Genomic DNA, 15,721 nt, shown 5'->3' on the forward strand with positions numbered 1-15,721 from the left:
ATTCTTGGTCTTCTCTAGCAGTGATTACACTTATTTTTTAATCAATCTCGCTGAATCTATAGATAAATTTGCATATACGTCTGTCATACTGCACTTTCATCTATAATGTATTGCTTTGCAAAATGGTTGGATCAGCATGGATTCTAATGAATATCTGTATAGAAGAACACATTTGCCCATTAAGAAGCACTTGTCATTTCAGGAAACTTTTCAGACTGAACTGCTATGGGTGTATACACGAATAATAACACTGTTTTGATTCCTTCTCTTATTTCTCAGTAGCACAGAGAGGAGCAGCAGTATGGAGGACATTATACAGCATTACTGAGCTCTGAGCTGTGTAGCTGTGAATCCAGCACTGGGGTGAAATACATTTGCTAGAACCTGTTTGACCATGACGGACTAGAAAAGTTTTTGGACTGGATAGTGAGTTCAGAAGGTGGGGGTAAGGAGAAAAAGTAGCAGATAAATGGTGAAAGAAGATTATTCTGGTAAGATGTGTTACAAAGTTTTACTTGTAATATTGAGTTCTGAAACAACAGTGATCATTTAAGGCCTGCTTTGTATATATTTGGTAAATTTTTTCGTCATATAAGAGGACAATGCACTACAGATATGGTGTGACCTAGTTGTGAGCTCACACAATGCGGATGAGAAGATAATTGACGCTAGCTGATAGATGCTACTGTACAAGCGCCACTAGCGGCACCATTTTTTTGGAAGAAAAATAAATTTGACTGCAGCAATATAGCGCTGCTGGCTGAGCTTGTGCAGTAGCATATCTCGGCAAACAAGAGATGCTACTGGGCATGAGCGGGCGGTGGGGCCATTTTGCTGCAGGCAAATTTACTGATGTGTACCACAATTATACATGCAGTATTTAAAATAGGTGGCAGATCACTGAAGGCATAGCGATCTGTCAGAAGCTATACATATGAATACATAAGCAGAGCAGAAGATAAAGCCCCTCCCCAAAGGCCGCCCCAGAGCACGAGCATATCGTTATGTCAAAAATAAAAATAAAGATTAAAAAAGAACCACTGGATGAATTTCATCAACAAAGGTATCATTTTACTCAGTATAACGGCACCCACCTGACAGTGTATGTGGTTTACTAAGAACAATCCTGCTGAAAGGTGCGCTTTCAGTACATTAAGTTTTCCCCAGTCTTTATTGTAAACCATCTGTGCAGTGAAACGGGTTGGCCACTTTATCTTTACTTTAATAGATGTGTTGGAGACATGATATTGTGTATATTTATTATTATATATGTATGACAGGTTCTCACAGCAGAGAGGAGTGCGAGCGCTGTCAGCTATGCGCTTTCCCCCACACTGACTGCTGCAAAATGTTTGTAATGACACTCTACTAAAATACTGCTGTACTGTGGCACAGTAGCTGCAGAAGTCACAAAGAAAAGCAGAGCTATCAATCGTTACATCTTACAGGAGAAAGCATGTTCTTCTGACCTTCTGAGGGGAGTTCTTTTCTTCCCCTGTATGACGCCTCTGGTATATGATTGGTCAATGTCCTGAAGGGGAAAAAGTACACGTCCCCAGAGAAGAATCTCTATAGCAAACTTTGCAAGCTAATATCTCGGCAACAGAGATTAGAAATTAAAAAAAAAATAGCTACGTTTTACTTGGCTCTGCAGCAACTATTCTATTATGTGGTCAGTTTAACACGCTAAGGCCACGGCCCCACTATCAGTATTTGGTCAGTATTTTTTCTCAGGAGTGGGAGCCAAAACCAGGTGAGGAACAATCAGAGAAAAGGTACAATAGAAACAAGTCACCAATTCTGCATTTATCACCAACTCCTGGTTTTGACTCCTACTCCTGAGAAAAAATACTGACCGAATACTGATCAAATACTGGTAGTGGGGCCATGGCCTAAAGCTGGTAAAATGAGGTAGTCTGTCCCCTCAAAAATAAAATTTAAATGGGCTATTCAGTGTTGTAGGGGACTTAGCCCCTGGCCAAAAGTTTGGTGCACCGTCATGCCACCTCATTTGCATATAGGGGCCCTTCCCCCGCTCCTGAATGATAGTGCTTGCTTCCTACAGCAAGCACTGTCTGGTTGCTGGCGACATGTGTGCAGCTGCGCAGGCACGCAGTCACTGCGCACATTCTCCTCCCTGCCTCCTTTCTTCTGAGGCTGCTTGCTGCACTCCCAGGTGTATTAGTGTAGTGTCAAAAGAAAGGAGGCAAAAGAAAAACCGCCGCCCACACACCATTAGCATTCAGTCAGTGCTCCCCCTGGGAAGTAAGCACTATCAATTAGAAGCAGCGGAAGGGACCCAATTTAGAGGTGTAATGGTGCACCAAACTCTTGGCCCTACCAAGGGTGCACAGAATCTTTAACATCAGCACATGAATTAAAAGTTATTTTCTTAGTACAGTAAAAGGTACAGTGCAAATATGGCACTATAAGGGCTACCCCTTACAATACTGTTTAGTCCATTTAAAATGCATTTTGGGGGTGACAGACTCCCATTAATGCCGCACTCATACATCAGTGAGTCATGTGCTTGTTCTGTGTTTTCAAGGATAGAACATGTACATATTATAGTTTATGGGGCTATTCACATATCCAAGTTTTTTTGTCGACAAAGTAGTCCAAAGGGGAAAAAAAAATGGGAGACATTTACTTTTTAGCTTTGAGTCACAAATCAAAATTACTCATAGAAATTAACTGGCCCGTAAAAGAAAAAAAAAAAATCACTATCAGTGATTACCATTTTATTTAGTAAGAAAAGTTTTTCAATTTATTTATTTTTGTCATCCGAGAAAATCACTGATAAAAAAAAAAAAAAAAAATTGATAGCGAAAAACTGTTCAAATAGTGATGAAAATCGAATTAAAAAAAATACTTTTTTTTTTTTTTTTGCATACCAGGAAAATCACTGACGTCTGAACAAAGCCCAAAGACTAGTTATGCAATGGATCAATTTTTTAACATTAATGGGAATCTGTCATCAGGATTTAATCCCCCAAACTATTTATATGTGCATGCAACTAACAAACAAAGGAGCACTCTGTAACGCTAAGTATGAGAACATGAAATATATATTACTGCTCTAGAAAATAGAAATAATTGAGAAGTGGAAGTGGCGGTCAGTTTTTTCTGTTTATATGTGCATGCAGCTCTTTCAAAGTCCAGCAATACCTTTACATGGTAGGGAATAGAGCTGGAGTGACAGAGGCTTCAGATCTACAGCCTCATTTGCATATCAATTCAAATGCTGATTTCTCAGTAACAGAGGAATGGACTGGCCATGTAAATGTATTGCTGAACTTGTCTTTGAAAGAGCTACATGCGCATATAAATAGCTTGGGGTGTGAAATCCCGCTGACAGATTCCCTTTAATTCCATTTGTCTGTTCCTAGAAGCAGAACAGATAAACCGAATGTCCGAACGGAAATGTGAAAGTAGCCTATATATTGTTATTTCCTGAATATATATTCCTTTTAATCATATGGATGTGAAGGTTATCAAAAGAATATACCACACTCTTAAAATTAGATACAAGAAACCAATGTATTTTAGAATGTGCAGCATAAGAGGAGGAGATAGGAATGGGAAGCCGAGGAGGTCATGTATGTCAGCAATGTTTACAGGAAAGACAACTAAATAACTTTGTACTCGGTTTTACATTAAAAGCACACAAAAGGTGGAGTAGATGGACAAGCAAGTTTTTCCAGAATAGAAATAATCTCTAATCTCCTGTGGACAACTTTTCCAGGAACCGTTTTATATATAAAACACACACAACATATTGAATCTAAATATACAGTTTTGTGGAGAAGATACTGTAAAGTAGAAAGCTTTTATAAATAGAAGTGTTAATAGTTTATTTTTATCTAATTAGCAAAGTGAAAGTTAGCAAATCAATATTTGGTGTGACCACCTTCTGCCTTTAAATCCATCAACTATTCTTTTAGATACACTTGCACAAAATGAATCATTTTGTAGGAATATAGTCAGGTGTCTGAATGACTAATTATGCCAAAAGGTGTGGAGTTCATAACAGATATTAACTGAAACAGCTGTATAGGAGATTTAAAACTGGGTGAGGAACAGCCAAACTCTGCTACAAAAGGTGAGGATGTGAAGGACAGTTTTATCTCACACAAGGTAGTTATACTGCATCAGCAAGGTCTCTCTCCAAGCAAAGATTTCAAAGCAGACTGGGGTTTCAAGATTTACTGCTCAAGCTCTTTTGAAGAAGAACCAAGGAATGGGCAACGCCGAGATCAGTAGATACAGTGTTCAGCCAAAGAAACTTAGTGCAGCAGATGAAAGACATCAAGCTTCGAAATCGGAAGGTGTCCAACAGCGCCATCAGCTTAGAGCTTGCAAGAACCACTGGGGCCCAGCTACACCAATCTTCTGTTCAGATATGTTTGACTACAAGTGGTGTTCATGGAAGAATTGCAGACAAGACAAAAAGCCATACATTCAAAATGGAAACAAGTCCAAGCGACACAAACATTCAGCAAGCAACAGTGATGCATGGTGGAGGTTCCTTTCAAGTTTAGGGCTGCATTTCAGCAAATTGAGTTGGGGGATTTGGTCAGGATTAATGGTATCCTCAATGCCAAACCATGGGCAGCATGTATCAGCTGAAGAGTTCCCTTTAAGAACACAAAAGTCATCAACGCTCTACCAACTCAAACTGCAATACTGCAAATTACCCATGGCATTAACATCTGCATAAAAATTGTGCGCCAGGAGCTTCATGGCATGGGTTTCCATGGCCAAACAGCTGTATGCAAACCTTACATCACCAAGCACATTGCCAAGTAATGGCGTAAAGCATGTGACCACTGGACTCTCTTCTCTCACTTCTCTACCTGTTTGATTGAGAAGTTTGGGTTTTGGCAAATGTCCAGTAGAATGTTACTTGCCTGACTGCGCTATGTGAGCAGTCAAGATTGGTGGAGGAGAGATAATACTATATGGTGGTTATCAAGGGGTTTGTCTAGGCCACAAATGTCAAACTCTGGCCCATAGGCCAAATCTGGCCTGCAAGCTGATTATATTTGGCCCGCGACACCAGAACAGACACCCCTATGCGGGGCCCATTACTCTGCACGGAGGACTATGAGGGGCCCATTACTCTGCACGGAGGACTGTGCGGGGCCCATTACTCTGCACGGAGGACTGTGCGAGGCCCATTACTCTGCACGGAGGACTATGCGGGGCCCATTACTCTGCACGGAGGACTATGCGGGGCCCATTACTCTGCACGGAGGACTATGCGGGGCCCATTACTCTGCACGGAGGACTATGCGGGGCCCATTACTCTGCACGGAGGACTATGCGGGGCCCATTACTCTGCACGGAGGACTATGCGGGGCCCATTACTCTGCACGGAGGTCTATGCGGGGCCCATTACTCTGCACGGAGGACTATGCGGGGCCCATTACTCTGCACGGAGGACTATGCGGGGCCCATTACTCTGCACGGAGGACTATGCGGGGCCCATTACTCTGCACGGAGGACTATGCGGGGCCCATTACTCTGTACGGAGGTGAAAGGAAATCTTAACACTTCAGCATAACAAGATATTTTGGACAACTCTATTCTAACAAAATTTCAACATGACTGTGCCCAGTGCACAAAGCAAGGTCCATAAAGATACGGTTGGGTGAGTTTGGTATAGAACATCAATGTCTGACCTCACAAATGCTCTTCTTAATAAAAGGCTAAAAAATATCCCAAAGACACTTCTAAATCTTGTAGAAAATATATACATTCTTTTTAAAACAATGTTATAGAAGAGTTAAACTTGTACATATATTGACTTTTAGCTTTAAAGGTGCCAGTCTTAAACAGATGATGTCATCCCTTACCAAACTGCAGGAATTGGCATCTCAGTTATAACTACCAAAAATTAACAGATATAAATTGTTGCCCAAAAAAAAAAAAAAAAAAAAAAAAAAGAGGCATAGTGAATGATTGCCATAAAGAATTAATTGTATGCGCCTCCATATCATAGAGTCATGCGAGGCACATGCTTCCTCTCCCTACAGCTGTTCCCAGTAACAGCACACATGGCTCACTGTACACCAAACAAGAGGTCGGGCACAGTAATTCCCAGCAGCTGGGACCCGGAGGAGAGGTAGCACAGCAGCCAGGTTTTAGCCGTCATGGTTGCTGTGCTAGTAAGTGACTATTAACACCTGGCTTTCCACTGAGGACTAAAGCATAGTTTAAAAATTTACTGTGGAAAAATACAGGATCATAAAATGGGTGGTCAGCCTGTGAGCCAGCCTAGTCCTGAAGCCGGAGACAATGTGGGTCAATCAATTGTAATCAGCTATGGACGGCAGCACTGTCAGCGCAGGACATGAGGTTGCGTCTAACGTTCGAGAAGTAATGGACTGCTTATGGCATTTACTAGATATGGGATCTCTTAAAAAGCTGCTTTGACGGACTACATACACATAGGCAGTTTGATCCAGTATGCTTCTTCAAGGAGTTCTTCATTGGGACAACTGAAATGATGCATCTGTCATCACATATATGAAACACTGTGATAGCTTCATTTACAACACCAGGAACGGCCAGCAACACAGAAACCACTAGAGCGACCTAAGGCAATAAAGTGGCAGTTTAGGTTCCCTCTCAGAATGCCACCATTGACTTGATACAATCAGTCATAATTGATTTTGTATTGTCAAGAAGGCATGTGTTAGTAGTGGAGACATGAATACTGCTTTTCTCAGTGACAGAACAGAGAGCCCTTCCCATATGTCCCCTTACAAAAAAGGCTTGGCACGTCACATCCCCCACACAAAGACAAAGGCAGACAGTCTGCGCCTTTACAAAAGCTCACAAGTGACAGGAGGAACTGACACATGGTCCTCAGAATGTGTCCCACCCTCCGACAATGACACATGGATGGAGCAGCACTTTACAAAGACCATTCCTGGCAGAGATCTGCGGGTCTGACTATAAAGCATAGAATATTTCAACCCAATTTAAACATTGATGACTAATCTACCAGTAACCAGAAAAATAATACTAACAAATATTTGTCGTCAGCACCAGCTAAGTTTGCATTTTTTTCATATCACGATGACGAGAGCCATGATCTCCTAAAACGCTATATTCAGTATGACCCTGAGGTTTGTGGCTGAGTTACAAAAGGAAATTGTAACGTGTAAGCCCCAGCCAAAGAAAAGTTACATGTGGCTGCATTAAATATCTAGCGGCAATGAAAACGTGTGATACAAATTGTTCAAAAATTGGCAGCAAATTATTACAGGAGTAACAAAAAGTCATTGTTTGCTTTTGTTAACAATATTAAACAAGTTATGACACAAGGAGGTTTCAGCGGGAAGTACATGGATTTCTGCAAGCCTCAATCAGATGAATGGGACTAAGTAATTTCAGCACAAAATTTGCAAAGCATCAGTTACATGAGGCGTAAGTGGATGGGACAGGTTTGTCGCACAATATCCATGCCATAGATCTGAAAAGGATTCTTTCTGTAGCATATAATATATATGAAAAATATTCAAATGAGAAGCTGAAACGTTGCATTTATCAGGGTGAATAAAGTCCACACTTATTTCTTATTTCCATTGGAATGCTACTTCCATTCTATTTTTTCCCATATTTGGAGCAGGGCTGTGGAGTTGGAATAAAATGGTCCAACTCTGAAAATATATAATACATTGGTACAGTAGCTCAAATGTAGTATATGCTGTAAATTATAAGAATTTGGGAAAGTTATGAAATGTCCTATAAATGTCTGTTCTGTTACTGATCTGTTCCTGATCTAAGGATCTCGGCTTTTAGTTGAGATGAATCTGTGCTGCACTTTATGTACATGCTCAGTAGTGAGGCAGGGCTGTGGAGTCGGAGTCGTGGGTCAGGGAAATTGAGGAGTCGGAGGTTTGGCTTACTGACTCCACAGCCCTGATTTGGAGGTTTTATGACGGTTGCTTGTGGAAGTAGCTGATATATATATGTATATACATACACACACACTGTATACAGACACACACCCTTGTATAAACTCACCCACTTTCCCAGCTACAAGTGCTGTTGCCGAGATCACCGCTTCAGTATATACTAATGTGACAAACGGCCATAGAATGTGATGTGTCACACAGGAATGACATTCACTAGTAGTACCCATGTGACTCAGGGAAATGGAGAACAATGCATAAAAATTATGACCACCAAAAAAAGGATCAACATACTGAAAGTTCATACTTCTGCCAGAACTATGCAATGAGGTTACTCCAGACCCAGCCCACCCCATGAACCCATCAACCTCTGAATCAGACTTCTATAAAGATGCAGTGGCTATTAAGCACAGGATGGTTAACACTTAACAAGAAAAATTAATGGGTAGTTATAGAGAAGGGTTATGCCAGTGTGAAAAATCTCATTAATCTGAGGACTGTCTGTGACATACAAATGTGTCTAATACTAATGGATGCTATGAAACAGCACAATTTGGCTCCAGCTCTGACCTAGTAAACATCTACTCGTACTACAAAATAGTATGGCTATTAATTACGTCTGTCAAGCTATTTTCTTTTAATTCCACCTATAAATTTCAAAATCCGAATACATCTACAATGTGTTTGCATGGTGCGTCAGATGTATACAGTCGTGGACAAAAGTGTTGACATCCCTGAAATAATTCCAGAAAATTAAGTAATTCTCCCAGGTAGGTACTGTGTTCTTTTCTCTTTAGGCCTCATTCTGTTTTCGGTAAGCAGTAGAATGATGTGTTTTACCAAAAAGCTCTATCTTGGTCTCATCTGTCCACAAGATGCTTTCCTAGAAACTTTTTGGCTTACTCAAGTACATTTTGGCAAACTGCAGTCTAGCTTTTTTATGTCCATGTGTCAGCAGTGGGGTTCCTCCTGGCTCTCCTACCATAGCGTTTCATTTCATTCAAATGTCGACAGATAGTTCGCACCGACACTAATGCACCCTGAGCCTGCAGGACAGCTTGAATTTGGAACTTGATTGGGGCTGCTTATCCACCATCTGGACTATCCTGCGTTGCAACCTTTCATCAATTCTTCTCTACCATCCACGTCCAAGGAGATTAGCTACAATATCATAGGTTGTAAACTTCTTGATGATGTTGTGCACCGTGGACAAAGGAACATCAAGATCTCTGGAGATGGATTGTAACCTTGAGATTGTTGATATTGTTCAACAATTTTGGTTATCAAGTCCTCAGACCGCTCTTTTCTCCATGCTTAGTATGGCGCACACAGACACACAATGCAAAGATTGAGTCAACGTCTCCCCTTTTTATCTGGATTCAGGAGTGATTTTCATATTGCCCACACCTGTTACTTGCTACAGGTGAGTTTGAATGAGCTTGAAACAAAGTTGTTTACTCACAATTTTTTCGGCCCATTTTTTTGGGTTTTGTGAGAAATTATGTCCAATTTGCCTTTTTTCAGCTCTGTTTTTTGGGGGTTATTCCAATACACACAAAGGAAATAAACGTGTATAACAAAACATATAATTGCAATAATTTTGTGGAGAAATACTTCATTTTCTGGAACAATTTCAAGGGTGCCAACACTTTCGGATATGACTGTACATCAGAAGTGTAAATCCAAAGGATGCCTATGACACATGCCACTGTATAATACTATAAGGCGTACGTCATCAACAGGCATCCATGTTATACTTAAAAAAAATGCAGTCTATGTTATTTTGGCCTCCATCAGTGGAAGCGGGTGCATGGTTAAGTTTGATGTACTGCAAATGCCAGAAGAATAGGTGATAAATCTATAATAGCTTGTGGGCCTACCACTGTGACTCACACTGATCTTGAAAATGGTGGTCCCATAATCCTATCTGAAACCTAGGTGGTCAGAATTGTGCACTACCACTCCAGTCTCATGACTGGTGAGGATCCAAGAAATCGGACTCCCAGCGATGATACAATTAATATTCTGTAATTAGACACATTTCATAGCAGTGCAATAAATAAAGCCTAAGGTGTAACTTTATCTATCTCAGTAATGGGGAAATCTGTACAGACTGAAGGCAGAATTTACCTGTGACTTGAAAGTGAAAAATCAGTCCAGTAGGAGAAAGAAACGTATTTCTCTAAAAAGATATATTACACAATTTTGTATCTTCACCTGCACGATTGATTTATGAAAAAAAAATGTAAAATGACGATTCCTCTATAAAATGCCACAGTTTTCAGGACCCACTAATGCCAGGTCAGGAGTTACAATGCACTAAACCATGTGTCCCAACCTGATTTACAACTAACTGTATCACATTATGCAAATACTAACACAGTATGTAAACAGGACACAGATTAATATGTTCAGAAGAAAGCCACAGATATTGCATATCAGTGAATAAAATACAAATATATGTAATAAGAGAGTCAAGGACCAGGTGGGAAAAACAAAACTATAGCTACAAATGTGAAACAACCAATAGCAAACATAACTGTAATATGGCAAACATAAGCTCTGCTGTGCCAGAGTAAATGACAGGTGACCACGAACCAGATTAGCAAAAAAAAAAAAAAAAAGTACACACATAGAAGTGGAGGGTCAGATCACATCTGTCCTTACTAACGTGACAAAACGACAGCTACAATACAGGCAGTGATTGCTATAGCAAACTGATCCACAACTTTCCCGATAAGACAACCATGCCCGTAATGCCCTGAGTACCAGAACTTCATAGATGCCAGTTACCCACTCACAACCCCTCTTTGAGCAGATAACAAACCCTTTCTAATTTGCAGGATTTGGCTCTGCCATTTAGGACGCGGACAATCATTCCTTGAATACATCAGCTGATTGATGAGGTTTTCAGCGCCCAATTACATGACGAGAAAACCCCTATATTGGGAACATGGATGGCATAAAAATAAAGACAGCACTGAGAAAATGGCAATACACACACCCCAAAGTAATTTAGGATGAGACAGGATGGTATCATCATTCGAGGGGGCACTTTGTGACTCACTGATGATAATAACAGACCGCAAATACATTCCATCATCACAAATCTAACGATGTGCCGCAGTATATGACTCAACGATGGAGCTTGCACTTTCCCGTTATGGGATATCCTGGGGTTGTCTCCTGTCATGTGAAAATGTCATCGTCCCACAAGATGAAAAGAGCTTTGTGCTACAAGCAGAAAGATTCTGGTTAACCTCTTCCCAGACAAGCTATCACTGGCTTGTAGAAAATGACAATACTCGTGTGTTACAGAGGACAATGAGCAGATCAGAGGCTGCAGCCTGCTGCTCAGTAACCACTGGTGCCCGATCTGGGTCAGGGGAGATTTCAGCGACAGATGTTACTGCAGTGCCTGTGCTGTCATGCCAAGCTTCATTTGAATCCACACGATGCCCGTGATGAAGAGGCCTATCTGCCCAGTACGTGCTGCACGCTGATCTCCAACCCTCACTGGCTTCATTTAGAAAACAAAAACACACACGGCTTCTCCGAGCCCACATACATGCCAATTATAGCCTGGCACATTCAAAAGAAAACACTGTGCGCTAAATCTAGCTCAGAGGTGAGCAGCGGGCGCGTAAAAGAAGGAGGATGTGGTTAAATAGAGCGGTGACGTGTGCCAGACTTATTAATGGCATGCACCATTAATTTGGTGCTTAATATTGTAAGTAAGCCAAGAAGAGGCGCAAGTAAGAGCGCCTAACATGTCTGGCATGACGCGACATCAATCACACAGCATGAGCCGTCGTGATGAATGTGGCACAGCCTGGTCTAGCTCTATACCAGCAGTGATGTTAGGCACCACGCAGGACAAGAACTCTTCCCCGTCATGTATCAAAATGACATGATGCATGAGCTGAGGGTTACAATGTGCCCTGCAGGCCTCTGTGCCAGTCTGCACCTGCGGTAAAGGCTTGGTCGGAGACTGTACAGGGATATAGGCCAGGGACACGAGATTCTAATTCTCCAGTACACGGCTGAGCATTACCTGCCATTACATGTGGAACAGAACATATGACAAAAGTCACCTACAAGTACGTACCCCGGAAGCCAGATTTCCCAGATGATGGAACGGAGCACCACTGATAAAGAGAAGAGCCATTCTGCTAAAAATATTATTCCCATGAGGATAGAGCCAAACATGGCAGGAAAACTCTGGGTTTATCCACCAAACGTATCCATAGATCTACCTATACCGGACAGTGGCCAAAAGAGCGTTCTGATGTGCCAATAGAAAAGCGTAGCAGGCTAAACATTTCTATGTAGTGGCTTCATGCAAAACAAATACAGTGCTTTATCTATAGGCATGGGCGATATATACAGACAAGATGGAAGCACGGCTTGACTTGTAATAGGCTGTGCCAGCCACCCTGGTGGAGATCTGGCAGAGGACCTGGTCCCGTCACTCGGCCATTAGATACTTTCAAGTGAAATACATTGGCATAAATTCATTAAAAACAAATATATATGGCATAGATGCCATATTTCTAACTTTCTCAGACCTGACTTTTAAAGGGATTATACAGAACTATATTAGTTTTTTGGCTCATAGCAAAAAAATAACCAACGAGCCGCCTGTTCTATCCTGCGCAGGCTCAGAGTGGTCACTAACAGCTCCTGCCGGCGATTCTGCTGCTTCATGTCAACAGAGCAGCTCTTCTTCTTCCAGGCTGCTCTGTCAACAGGTCGTGACTGCCAAGATCATGCTGATTGACATCTGGCTTCCCGCAGATTGGCAGCGGGGAGCCGGCTGTCAATCATTAACATCGGCAGTCGTGTCCCATCAACAGAGCAGCCCAAAAGAGAAGCCGCTGCTCTGCTGACGTGGTATCAACGGCAACTGCAGAATCGCCAGCAGAGATCAGCGCTGGGCAGAACAGCAAGGCAAGTGGCAACTACTTAGTTCTTAGGCCATGGTAAAAAAAATAATACAGTCCTGGATTACCCCTTTAAAGTTGCATTGTGTGACTTATTTTCCTTTTTTTTTAGCTTCTCGACACTTTTCATTTAGGAACGTAGCATTGAAGAACGTCATGTATAACCTGCACAGCAATGTCCATGCGTCACAGTCGCCAACAGGTATTCGCCATGCTGGGGTAAATCATACACTAGAATTAACCTGCAGAGGGGTTTGCACACTTTTTTTTTTAAAACATTGTGCAATTTTTACAATTTCTGAGAGGAAAAGAAAAGTTGCAGCCAGATGTTGGCTATAAATCAATATGAAAATATTAAATGCCCTACAAACAGTGCTGCGCTCTGCATTTTCCATTGACTTCTCTGAAGAACTGGAAAAACACATGAACAATCGCATATGTAAATAAAAAGAAATATTACACATAAAAAGATAGACTTTTTTCTACAAGTTACAAAAAAATGCAGCAGAAAAACTTTGCGAGGGAACGCTAAGGCAGAAATCACACGTGCAGTATTTTGAGCCAAAGCCAGCGGTAGGTATACAGAGAAGCATCGTGCTTTCCTTTATAGACTTCCGGCTTTTTGGATTCACTGATAGATTTGGCACAAAAATGCATAAAAAACTGCATGTGTGATTTCAGCAGGGTGTGGATCTACGCAAGTAATAGGAGGGGATATGATAGATATTTCATAGGAATATTATAACTGCTATTACTGGAAATTCTGTAGCTGTAAGTCAGCAATTGGGGTGCTCCCCCGTCCCTCCTGTTATGGGGCCCTTACTATGGTGACCGCATTGTATACTGATACCAGCTCGTTTTATGGGGTCCAGGATCCAAATGTAAAAGTTCTATATCACATCCCCAGCCCCAGCCCTGCCCTATCCTCCACACTACTCACATCCCAAATACTGCCAGGCATACCACAAATACCGAGCATACTGACAGCAGTTATAGCACGGCCATACACCTACTGTACAGATCACCCATGGGTACGGCTGGCATGAGGCACATCAAGCTAAGGGGATGAATGGCATCTGGGGCATGAGGGCAGAGTCTGACCACTCCATGGAGGGGGCATGAGTCTTGTGTGTGAGATGGCAAATGCCACTGCAAAACACATGCTGTGATAGGGGGCTGTACATCAGGGGGAATGACCGGGTGCGGGGGGGGGGGGGCTGTACATTAGGGGGTATGATAACCGGGGGGGGGGGCGTGCATTAGGGGGTATGATAACCGGGGGGTCTGTACATTAGGGGGTATGATAACCGGGGGGTCTGTACATTAGGGGGTATGATAACCGGGGGGTCTGTACATTAGGGGGTATGATAACCGGGGGGGCTGTACATTAGGGGGTATGATGACCGGGGGGGCTGTACATTAGGGGGTATGATGACCGGGGGGGCTGTACATTAGGGGGTATGATGACCGGGGGGGCTGTACATCAGGGGGGTATGACAGGGTGCCTGTACATCAAGGGGTATGATGACCGGGGGGGGGGGGGGGGCTGTACATCAGGGGGGTATGACAGGTTGGGCTGTACATCAAGGGGTATGACGGGGGGGCTGTACATCAAGGGGGTGTGACGGGGGGGGCTGTACATTAGGGGGTATGACAGGGTGCCTGTACATCAAGGGGTATGATGACCGGGGGCTGTACATCAGGGGGGTATGACAGGTTGGGCTGTACATCAAGGGGTATGACGGGGGGGGGCTGTACATCAAGGGGGTGTGACGGGGGGGGCTGTACATTAGGGGGTATGACGGAGGGGGGGCTGTACATCAGGGGGTATGACGGAGGGGGGGGCTGTACATCAGGGGGTATGACGGAGGGGGGGGCTGTACATCAGGGGGTATGACAGAGGGGGGGGGCTGTACATCAGGGGGTATGACAGGGGAGGGGGCTGTACATTAGGGGGTATGACAGGGGAGGGGGGCTGTACATCAGGGTGTGTACCAGCCTATAGACTAGAGGAGGTTCAGTATTATTACCCTTTTCTCTGTCCCCGAAGATCTCAGGCCTCCTGACAGCAGGAAGAGACATCCACAGCAGGTAAGAGACAGCCGGCCAGCACAGTCCAGCGAGACGTCATTAGAGACAGCCGCTCATATATCCAGGGAGAGACAGCCGGAGATCCGGGCAGAGTGCGCTGGCTCCACAGGCATCCGTACAGCAAGGCTACCGCAGCCACAGACAGCTCGCCAGGGCCTCACACATCTCAAGGGCCTCGGCAATAGAGACCGCCCGCGGTGGCCGGGACTCGGAGACACCTCCGCTCGGTTGGGTGGGGGCCCTTAGGAGACAGCACACAGATGTCTCTCCCAATCCCAGCAGGAAGAGACCCCGGAGACAGCAGCACCAGGAGAGAGACAGAGACTGCAGGATGTGAGTGCAGGGCGGAGGGAGAGGGGGAGGGCGCAGCGCAGACAGGCGTGTTCAGAGAGAGACACAGATTTACTACAGCGAGAGCCGCCACATCCGAAGAGAAGAGGGCAGCCATGTGCGGGCACCGGCCGGGCCTGGCGCTCTGACCACCCGGCTTATCCAGTCGTGCAGGGCAGGGGGGCTCCAAGCTCCGCCACTACTGGGACAAACGTCCAGACAGACATGGGCATGAGAGAAGCGGCCACATCTGCTGCCAGGGAAATGCCAGCTAGTGCTCTATGTTATCAGCCATTCTCGCCTAGGGAAAGCTGACAGGAAAACCAGAAAGTGTCTGCAAGGCAGGAGCTGCGGCCTCAGACGTCGCCTTCATCTGTACAGACCCCATTCACATGTAGGGAACAGACCCTGGGATCCGCATGGGCTTTGTCT

The 15,721-nt window shown here is 43.7% G+C and overlaps 1 protein-coding gene across 7 annotated transcripts in view; it reads right to left on the reverse strand.

Moving 5' to 3' along the window:
- MYO9A (myosin IXA) overlaps positions 1–15,323 on the reverse strand; it is a 115,864-nt gene extending 100,541 nt beyond the window's left edge. For 5 of the 7 annotated variants that reach the window (XM_073652741.1, XM_073652738.1, XM_073652736.1 and 2 more), the window contains exon 1: positions 14,899–15,322. The gene's annotated coding sequence lies outside the window, so the exon portion shown is untranslated. Of the gene's footprint in view, positions 1–14,898 lie in introns of all 7 variants that reach the window. The other 2 variants (XM_073652740.1, XM_073652739.1) reach the window with 1 other exon arrangement.
- Between the last annotated feature and the right edge of the window lie 398 nt (positions 15,324–15,721).

Source organism: Phyllobates terribilis, unplaced genomic scaffold, assembly GCF_046119375.1.
Source record: "Phyllobates terribilis strain yellow unplaced genomic scaffold, ASM4611937v1 Scaffold_11__3_contigs__length_659146591, whole genome shotgun sequence".
NCBI lineage: Eukaryota > Metazoa > Chordata > Amphibia > Anura > Dendrobatidae > Phyllobates > Phyllobates terribilis.